Consider the following 9,933-nt stretch of genomic DNA (forward strand, 5'->3'; position numbering starts at 1 on the left):
TTCCCAGAACAACTTATGGCCTCCGTAAGTGTTCCTTCTGAGTGATGTGAGCAGCCCACTATGTACAAATTTTTTGTTTTAATGCATGAGTTAAAAGAATATATTTAATGAAGTAGACCTATGCCAACACAATTATTATTCTTCTACTTCAAGTTCCTGTACTTATTAACACATATGCTGATTTTTAAAAAAATTACATTCTCAGGTTTGTAATACATGATTCTATAATAAATATTTCTAAATTCTGGCATGGTGCTAATGATTATTTTAATGAATTAACCATATTTTAGTAGGTGAATATACTATTGTAATTTGTTTTTATCATTCTGTAATGAGACAATAAACATCTTGGGAAACAGTTTTTTGTTTTTTGTTTTTGTTTTTTCGAGACAGGGTTTCTCTGTATAGCCCTGGCTGTCCTGGAACTCACTTTGTAGACCAGGCTGGCCTCAAACTCAGAAATCCGCCTGCCTCTGCCTCCTGAGTGCTGGGAATAAAAGTGTCCGCCACCACGCCTGGCGGAAACAGTTTTCCCTAACTGAAAAAAATGTCTCTCCTTGGGGGTGGGGCTTATGTGTATGAGCTTCAGTGAGTTTATGTGCACCACATATTCAGGAGCCAGTGAAAGCCAGTGGATTCCTGGAGTTACAGGTGGTCATGAGCCTACATGTGGGTGCCAGGAAATAAACCAGGTTCTCTGTCAAGAGTAGCAAGTGCTCTTAACCATTGAACCGTCTTTCCAGCTCCTGTTGTTGCTTTTGAGACAGGGTCTTAATCTAATTTTGCAACAGTTAAGGTTGAAGTTACAAACCAAATTATTCTTGCAGCTCTGTTCATTTTCCATCAGCACCAGACACAAGGAACTCAACTCAGAACATTTCAATGACTACGTACACTGGTTATTGAACCCAGGGCCTCCCATGTGCTAAGCATGCACTCTGCCACCGAGCTACAGCCCCAGCGACTTTAATTTGCACTTATTAAAGAACAGTTGTCTTTGGTATAACTGTTTAGGAAGCAAATGAAAGAAAAATCCTCTTTAACTGATATTTACATTAGATTACAAAAACCTCAGCTTACATTCAGATTATGAAAGAATGCTCTAATCTCCCATATCAGATCATGCTTAATGAATATACTAAAGGGTAGATAGGAAGTGAAAATTATTGTTCTTGTCCTAACTAAGTCATCTCTTTGTAAGAGGCAATTTGATTGCTGTAAAAGCTACACATTTTAAAGAAGATTCTCTTCTCATTTGTTTATATTTTTCCCTTGTTGAAAAAAAAAAAAAGGTTCCATGGTTACTGTGGTCCATGCATTTGCAAATCCTAAGTCCTGGTTCAGAGGTGATACAGAGCATTTATAGAGCAGCTGGACCCCAGAAGGGCACCTGCCTCATACTTAGAGGATCTGGGTTCAAGTCTTTCCTAGTAGTAAAATCTTATCTTCTGCCTCAATTCTCCGTGTCATGAGATTTACAGGGCTGTGTAATTGGTGGAAGATTCATTTGTAAGGTACACAGTAAGAAGCAACCTTCCTGTGAATTCTTGCCTCTTTAATCTGGACTCAACTCTTGCTATCTGTCAGCAATGGATTCCCCTGCCTATATGATGCTTTCTGTTCTGCATCTCTCCCACTCTGCTTTCTCCATCAAATTCCTTTCCTTCATAGCCCCCCAAACCAATCTAGGACCGAAGGAGAAACTTGTCTGGTATGTGCTCTCCAACAGCAACAGACTTCCGGTCCTGGCTGCCACACTTTCCCAAAAAGAGCACAGTTTATGGTATGCAACATCCATTCATTTGGACTTGGAGCCTGTGTCTCAAGGGTCTTTGTATGCCTGAATCACCTCAGCACGGTATGGGGCTCAAAAAAGCAGTTGGTTATTGCTTTTGTTTAGTTCTTTGTTGGTACACTTCACAACGTCTCTTACTCTCCATTGTCTGTTTTTATTCTTCATCCCCCCCCCCAACACACACACACACACACACACACACACACACACAGAGGCATTTCACTGTGAGCACTGGAGACGGAAGGCTGTCAATATTCCTTCACTTCCAAACAGGCACACAGTAGTTCCAGTCAGCAAGTGAGCCGAGTTTTAGAGAAAGGAGGAGGGGAAACTAGCTTGTCAAAGGAGCAGCTTTTGCATGTCTAAATCTGCCTGCTTTGGGAAGTGAGCCAAAGTCAGGGGTCCAAGACGATTCCGATTCTATTGCATTCCATTTATTATTTATATAGTGCTTATTGCTCTAGTCACAGAGTGCTTTCCAGTGAAATACAACATACCTTTGGGAGCAAAGAAGGAAATGAGGAATGGGGAAGGGGGAGGTGCTGTGGCATTGGTTATCATGTGAGATGCTAGAGTCTTGGCTGAGCCAGGAGGCGCCTCCCCTGTCTGACACAGGTGTGAATAATGCATTGTTCAGTATCAGCAGCAGAAACATTGTAAGCTGGAAGCCAAGCTTTGTAGGCAAAGCTTTTCTCCTCTAATCAAAGTTCTCACTGTCCCGAGCAACGGGGGAGGGGAGAAATGGGTCTGCAGGTCTTTTGTATCCACCCTGAAATTCAAAACCTGTTTGGAACATGAAGGATACCAAACCCACCGTATATCCTCACCCTTCAAGTTCTAGGGGTTGTGTGTGTGGTTTCGTTTAGCTTTGGTTCCTGTGGTACAGAGAGAGCGAGTACTGAAATTTCTGGAATCTGGAATTGGTTCATATGGTTAACATTTGGAAAGTTTCAGAAAGGGGGAGGAAAGAGAAATCAGATGATGACGTCAGAAGGCTTCTGGAGCAGCCCTTGTATTCATGTGTGCAATAGGGGCTCAATACATGCTTTTTTGCAGTGGAAACACTCCCTCCTTAAGGACAGCTCAGAAGTCTCAGGAGCCCTCTGAAAATACAAAAGCCACACCAGGGCTTTGACACCAGGTGGTCCCTGAGGAAACATTTCTTTTGTTTGGTAGGCAGGGACTTCCATAAGCCACAAAAAGTCATAGAAATGTCTCGGCAGAAGTCTTGTATCAGTGAATAAGTTAAATACAGTTGCTTTAGCCTGCTTTAGTGTTCAATATTGTCTTTAGTGATTTAAAAAGGCTGACTCCAGTGGAGCAGAGCCCACACTGCTGAGATTATAATGTTCAGAAGCACTTTCTGTAGGAGCAATGGGGGATGGGGGGGGGGTGCTGGAAGAAGATGAAGAAAGAGGCCAGCCTCTGTAATGAAGCCAGAGGGTTTGGCAGCCAGCTTCAGGACGGCCACCACCCTTCATGGCCTTTCTTTGCTTGTATTTGTTTGTTTAGACCAGCTCTTGGCTCTGTTCTGTCCAGAATGGTCTCAGGTATGTTGTCACCTTATTGCCTCAGCCTCCAGAGTACAGGGATTACAGGTGTGACATGGCTCAGGAATAGTAATTTAAAAGCTGAAGTGTCCGGTGGCTTTCCATTGTGTCTGTAATGTCCATCTGTAATTATACACTCTTCAGTAAAGAACCTTGAACAACAGATGGGTGGGTCAGGCCTGTCCATCCCAGCTGCTCAGCGGGCTGAGGCGGGAAATCCCCAGGTTCCAAGTCAGCCTGGATGACGCAAGGAGACCTTGTCCCTAAATAAGTAGGTAAAGAACATCAAAAAGAATGTTAAATACAGGCATGTCTCTTAGTGGTGCTGGGAAAGGAGCCAGCAGAAGCATGTGCCTCTGCTGGAAGGTGGATAGGAAGGGATGGAGGCAAGCATTGGGACAAAGGTGACTGAGAAAAGGTCTGAAGCGGCATAGTTTTCTAACAATTGCTGCCACAGTGAGCATGCAGAACATGTGGACACGACCTTGGCCTTGGAGAAGAAGTACCAGGATTTAGGCTGCGCTTGCTACACATAGGTAAAACAGGACAAGTTAGGGACGGAGGGAAGGTTACAAAGGCATGAGTTTTAAAGAAAGAGGAGGGGTTAAAATGATAGGCTGCTTGTGTTACTGGAATTTGGGACAGTCCCTTCAAGAGTGCCAGATGATGCTGGGGAAACTGGAGCCCTTTCTTGGGGTTCTTAGACTCGTTAATAAAAGAAGTTGAGATTTAAACATAAGCTCGAGGACCAGTCACTAGAGGTTAGAAGAAAAGTACCTCAGGGTAGGCAAAGGGAACTCCAGCAGCTGCCTGGAAGAAGAGGATGAAGAGAGAGGGGAGACATGTTTTTGATCCAGCATGGAGGTCAGACACATGGCAGATACGCAGTCACATTGTGTGAAGGGAGTTTTAAAGGAAGAGTAAAGAAGCTTAAAGAAAAAAAAAAACCTACTTAGATTCTGGCCAACATCTGAAAACAAGGCACAGAAAAAAAAGAAAAAGGAAGAGTTAGCCCTTTCAGAATGGTGGTCAGACCCAGCAAACCTCCCATGACTGCTCAGCTTGTGGGAGATTCACTGGGAGTGGAGGGGGGTGGGGGTGAGGAGGTGGGAATTCTAGGAAGGAAAACTGTAGTGTCTCATTAAGAGAATAGTTTTCCATTCCTACCTATCTCTTTAGTGTGTCAGGGGGTGAGCCCACCTTCCTAGGGTGGTCCTTGGGCCAGGTGAACTGGCCGAACTAGAATATCCTGTCTCCACCCTGATGCTAGTCTTTTGACCAGTTTCGATTAATGGGTATTGCTTCTCTGACACTTGGAACAAGAACCACACAAGTATGAATGGATTTCTAGTTGGCAGAGAGAGAGAAAGAGAGAGAGAGAGAGAGAGAGAGAGAGAAGGAAGGAAGGAAAGAAAGAAAGAAAGAAAGAAAGAAAGAAAGAAAGAAAGAAAGAAAGAAAGAAAGAAAGAAAGAAAGAAAGGCAAAGAAAGGGATTTGGGGAAGGAAAGAAAGCAAGAAGAAAAGAAACCCTAGAGGGGCGATTGTAGTGCTATCCCTGGGTTCCATCTGCTCGGAACAGGTAATGGGCAGGGAACAGAGCGTCCATATATCCCAGAAGTGGCATTAAATGATGGGTTGGGTGACTAGACGTCAGAAATAGAGAACATTTCGAATGAGGAGAACGTGAACGAACTGTGGCTAAGGGGGATCACTGAATAGCAATGTACTGAGTTCCATGGCTAGGGTATCTGTAATTGGTCAGCAACCATCTTTGGTATTACTTTATGTATTTTTTTTTAAAGAAGGACTTATTGATTTGTATGTGGGTTGATATTTTGTCTGCATGTATGTCTTTGTGAGAGTATCATATCAGATCCTCTGGAACTGGCGTTGCAGACAATGGTGAGCTGCCATGCGGGTGCTGGGAGAGCACCCAAGCGCTCTTAACTGCCGAGCCATCTCTCCAGACCAAGATATTAACTTTGATGTTACTTTTCCTGGGAGATGTGGACAGATAGGGCACCAATGTCAGACCTACCTAAGCATTCCTCCCACGTATACCCTGGTGAACCCATGAGTCTATTGAGCTTACTTAGAAGAGCGTGGGTAAAGGGATATGAAGAGAGTACAGGTGATCCTGTAACAATTCCTTGGGGTAAAGTCTAATGCCAGCATAGTGACTAGTTCTTAAAAGCAGCACAGAGTTGGGAGGAGGGACTGGGTCTAATGACTGCCCTCACTCCCTTGTTTTGTAAGGGGAGGTTAACAGACCCGGTATCAAGAGGGCCCCATGCAGATAATCACAGGTGCCATACCTTCAAAAATTTAATAGTCAGTTCCAGAGGACAGCATTCCATATCGTATATTGCTCAGTGTATTAACTAGCTATACCTGGTTGTATTTTAAAAGACGGCACATCCAGTAGAAAACACTTAGTCCTACAATAATGACTCGGAATGCTAGCAGCCATGGCATTAGTGCGCATTTGGCACTTTTACTCCCATCGTTAAAAAATATTTGCATCCTCATGATCACTCCATGAGGGCAGCAGCAGTCATTAAAGCATTTACAGAGGAGAAGGTACTGGCGCACACTTAGATGGGAAGAAGTGTTTAGGAAAGGAAGAGGCAAGTTTCAAATCTCAACCACTCATCTTCTTCAGATTACTTTACCCTATACAAAAAGCTGGTCGCCGTCTGTGGCAAGTGAACAAGCCCTGCATATTACTATATGTGCCAGGGGCTCTCAGGTTACGTGCTATGAGAACCTCTGGTCAGCCTTGTTGATGGCTATGCATGTGCAAATGCGGACCCAGATCCTCTGAGTTTTCATGAGAAGCTGGACATTCATATGTGAAAGTCTGATATTTTAATGGTGAAGATGGAAAGAAACCCAAGCTTCATGTGATCTGGGCACACATGCCCAGCATTGAGGGAGAGAGTTCTGCTTGCTCCACCCCCCCACCCCCCTCTGTGTACCTGGCTCCCTCTGGGGCTGTTTCCAGAAGGAGGCTACAGGGATGCTGTCCATGCTGTCTGTACTCCTGCTTCCTCTGCACTTCCTCTGCACTTCCTCTGCACTTCCTCGACTCCTTCCTACCAGCTCTCAAGTGCAGCTATTCATCTCCTTAGCTCTTTTGTTGGTTTCTTAACTCAGTTTTAATTTTTTTGGGAAGGGGGGGGGCGGGAATGAAGCTGTGGCCGGGCAACATTTTTTGTATGTGTTTTGTCTGTATATGGGAGATATATTCTCCACTGATATCACGCCCAGGAACTGGATGGGAAGGAAGAGAAGGGAGCATAAGGTCAGTCCACGGCAGTGAGACAGAGAGTAGTAATTCACCAAGAAAATGCCAAGCCTTGACTGCCTTCAGGTCCCAGACAGGCTTGGAACTTAGTGTGTTCCTCTAACACTGAAGACAGCTTTCCTGTGTGTGTGTGTGTGTGTATGTGTGTGTGTGTGTGTGTGTGTGCCCCAGGTGGAGGGGGGTGTGATCAGGGGAGGGGAAGGGAGAGTAACATAAAAGACAACTGTGTTTGCTCTTAAAGAAACAAGGAATAAAATGACATAGAAAAGAAACTTTATTTTCATTGTTCTAAATAGATGTTGTAACTGTCTGTAATGAATGATTTCTCATTTATTGATAGTAAGTCATTTTGAAAATGCGCATAGTGCAAATGGCCCCTTCTCGACCCTTTGGTGATGAAACTGCTGTGTATGTGATGTTTTAGTAACTCACACACACTATTTTTTAAATTGAAAAAAAAAGGAAAGATGTTATCTATTTATTTGTGTAGGGGAGGCACTCGCAGTGGGCAGAGGGCGACTTGGAGGCGTTGGTTTGCTCCTTCCACAGCATGGATCCTGAGGAAAGAACTGAGGGCCTCAGGCTTGGCAGGCAGGTGCCTTTACCCGCTGAGCCACCTCACTGACCCCAGACACACCATTGTTTAGTTCCTGCTGTGCACAAGGTGCCAGGCACTGTGGGGGAGAGGAATGGCAAACAGGCTAGAATCTCTTCTGAAGCAGTTCACAGTGAGAGATTTTCCAGGGGCACGAAGCTCCCCTGTAAAGCCGTGTCAAATCTTAAACAGTTCCAAACAACGAAAAAACTCTGCACCAGACACTGGGCCCAGAAACATCACTTTACATCCATGTGAGCATAATCCAAAACACATTTACTCTGCTGTAGCCACTCTGTTTTTCTCTCTCCAAAGAAAAGTGCAAAATTGCACTTTCTTGAAAGCTCCTTTAAAATTTTTAAACAGTAAGTGGTGCTAATATTTAATCTTGAGCCAGCCTTGAGTCAAGCTCGAGGATTCAATTACTATATACAGTAATTTTCTGTTTCAGCCGTTCCCCCGCCCCCTTTCCTGACCTCCATATTGAGTGTTCTCTTTAGACCATCAGGAATTTGTGGAAAATGCTGTCATCGCTCTCCCCACTTCCTCTCTACCTGGTACTAAAGCTGGGGAGTCACCGTGTCTTTCTGTTCTCAAGGCTGACAAGGATTATCAGTAAATGCACAAAGGCAATAAAAAATAAAATAAAATAATAAAACAAAATAAAGCAATCAGGTGGTTTTGCCACCCAGTGAGGAGAATGAAGTCCAGACGCTGACAAAAATCAAACAGATTTGACTAATGTTATCCTTCATTTTATTTTGAGGCTTCTCTAGCAAGGTCAAGAGAAACCACTCAGGACCAAAGACCTGAATCGACTCTGAGGACATCAGCTAATAATGAATTGTATTTTAGTTGAGTCCCAGGGACTGTTATAAAAAGAAGACTGTCTTAGATCCAGAGGTGCTCAGTTTCTTACGGATAATCACCACAGTGACTCACCCCTGCGTCCTCTGTGCAGGGACACCCTCGGGGCTATGGAGCAGTGTGCACGTGGACCCTATGACATCTATGGAAGTCGAATCCTGCTTTCCAGACGGACATAAAATTCATGTGGTTTTTTTCATACATTTTTAAGTAGTTCCTGACCCAAGTATACAAAATTGAGAACAGGTGACCAGTGTTTCCCAAAGAATGATAAAAATTCAGGGCATTTTAAAGAAGAAATGCCTTCAGGGAAAGTTACCTGAAAATCCCAAGCTGTGCTCAAGATTATGTGGGGAAAGACAGGCGTGGAACTTGGGGACAGAGAACATTTTAACATGGACAAGACTCTGGTTTTTGTCCCCAGAAATAAAAAAATTAATAAAAATAAAACTAGGCTTCAAAACCACGTAGTCACCACCCCATGTAACACTGTTAAATTTTATCTATGTTTTAGACCTTTATTCATATTCTCCCAATCATTTCTAAACCTGTGGGATGTGGGCAAGACTACCCAGCAGGTAAAGGCATTTGCCACCAAACCTGTCAACTTGAGTTACATTCCTGAGACTCACATGGTGGAAGGAGAGACCTGACTCTCTCAAGCTGCTCTCTGACCTCCACATGTGCATGTAAATAATAGTAAAACCAAAAATAACTTAAAGCTATTGCAGTAATATTAGGTAGTCAATAAAAATGTCTTAGAGTCTTGAAAGAATAGAAAAATAAAAAAAGCTTAATTGGCCCAGCAGGCTTTTTAAGATTACTTATTTTAAAAAAGGGTGTGTGGGGCTGGAGAGATGGCTCAGTGGGTAAGAGCACCCGACTGCTCTTCCGAAGGTCCAGAGTTCAAATCCCAGCAACCACTTGGTGGCTCACAACCACCCGTAATGAGATCTGACTCCCCCTTCTGGAGGGTCTGAAGACAGCTACAGTGTACTTATTTATAATAATAAATAAATCTTTAAAGAAAAAAAAGGGTGTGTGTGTGGTGGTGGGGGGGGAGTGGGGGATGATGACGAATGTGTGTTGAATGAATGTAGACCATTGAAACGTGACAGTGCCTCTTCTTCGTTACATCTCTTCTCTGGTAACTTTTCAGAAAGCTGTATTAGTTTGTAATAAAATTACAATAGAAAATTATTTTGGTGACAATCAGTGTCTAGTAATTTATAATATATATAAATCAAGAAAGTATACCTGGACCAGAGATGGAAACCAACCACACGGCTGCATGAGCAGTCCCGGCAGAGCGTAGAGGATGTGGCGGCGTCGGACAACAATCATCTAGTTCTGGCACGCAAAGTGAACTTAAACGGCTGTGTTGCAGAAAAAGGTTGTGATGGGAAGGCAGCCGCAAGAGAGGGCAGATGCGTGAAAGCCACTGCCGCCGCCACTACTCTGATGACTCCTGTAGAAAGAGCTTGAACCTGAGGTGGGACACAGTTGCATGCGTCTTCAGGGAAGAGACTGTTTGCATCCTAATGCATGCAGTCACTAGATTGTTGAAGTGCATACCTCTCTTCTCTCTCTTCTATTTATTTAATATATGTGAGTACACTGTCACCGTCTTCAGACACACCAGAAGAGGGCATCAGATCCCATTACAGATGGTTCTGAGCCACCACGTGGCTGCTGGGAATTGAACTCAGGACCTCTGGAAGAGCAGTCAGTGCTCTTAACCACTGAGCCATCTCTCCAGCCCAGCCTCTGCTGTCTTCTACTAAATGCAAACAGCTGTGTGAGCTGTGCAGCTAGCTAT

Source organism: Mus musculus, chromosome 3 (assembly GCF_000001635.26).
Source record: "Mus musculus strain C57BL/6J chromosome 3, GRCm38.p6 C57BL/6J".
NCBI lineage: Eukaryota > Metazoa > Chordata > Mammalia > Rodentia > Muridae > Mus > Mus musculus.